The following is a 656-nucleotide window of genomic DNA, read 5'->3' as shown; positions in this document are numbered from 1 at the left end:
TCATAAGAAAAATAGGTTGTTTTATAACTCAAAGCACACTGGTCCTTTCTAACCTGGTTTATTTTCCTTCATATTAGCATTTTACAATTAGTAATATATCAATTTAAAGGATGGGGATAAAGTTTAGAGTCAAACACATTTTTTAGTAGATAAATATATATATTTACATAGAAAGAGGGACAAAGTCCTGAAAGAGGGACACATGAGGAGGAAAGAGGGACAGGGCTTCCAAAGAGGGACAGATGGGAGCCATGCTTCATGTAAGGGGGGGGGGTTGCAGGGAGAGAAGCACTGTGTATGTAATATGCTTATCTCTGTAGCAGAACATTGCACTCTCACAGGTCATATGACTTTTGCTGCATTAAGTTACAGATGATCCAGTGAAGGGAAAGAGGCCACTTCCTATACAGACTGCCTGCATTGGCAACACCAAAAGGTGTCTCTGATCCCATTACAATAACACTGTCAACAATGCAAGCTTGTTATTTAAATTCCTCGGCATGGCTAACGTTAGTGGGCGGGTCTGGCATTCCTTCCTCCGCCCACCCGGCAGGTTGTGAATGGGAGTGGGCGGGGCGAGCGGCTGTGGGCTGTTTCTCATCCCTCCCTACTGCGGCGTCCTCGATCGCCAGAGCGGATCCTGATTGGCTGCCGTG

Source organism: Hyperolius riggenbachi, chromosome 12 (genome assembly GCF_040937935.1).
Source record: "Hyperolius riggenbachi isolate aHypRig1 chromosome 12, aHypRig1.pri, whole genome shotgun sequence".
NCBI classification, from domain to species: Eukaryota; Metazoa; Chordata; class Amphibia; order Anura; family Hyperoliidae; genus Hyperolius; species Hyperolius riggenbachi.
Note: the sequence above shows the minus strand (reverse complement) of the source record.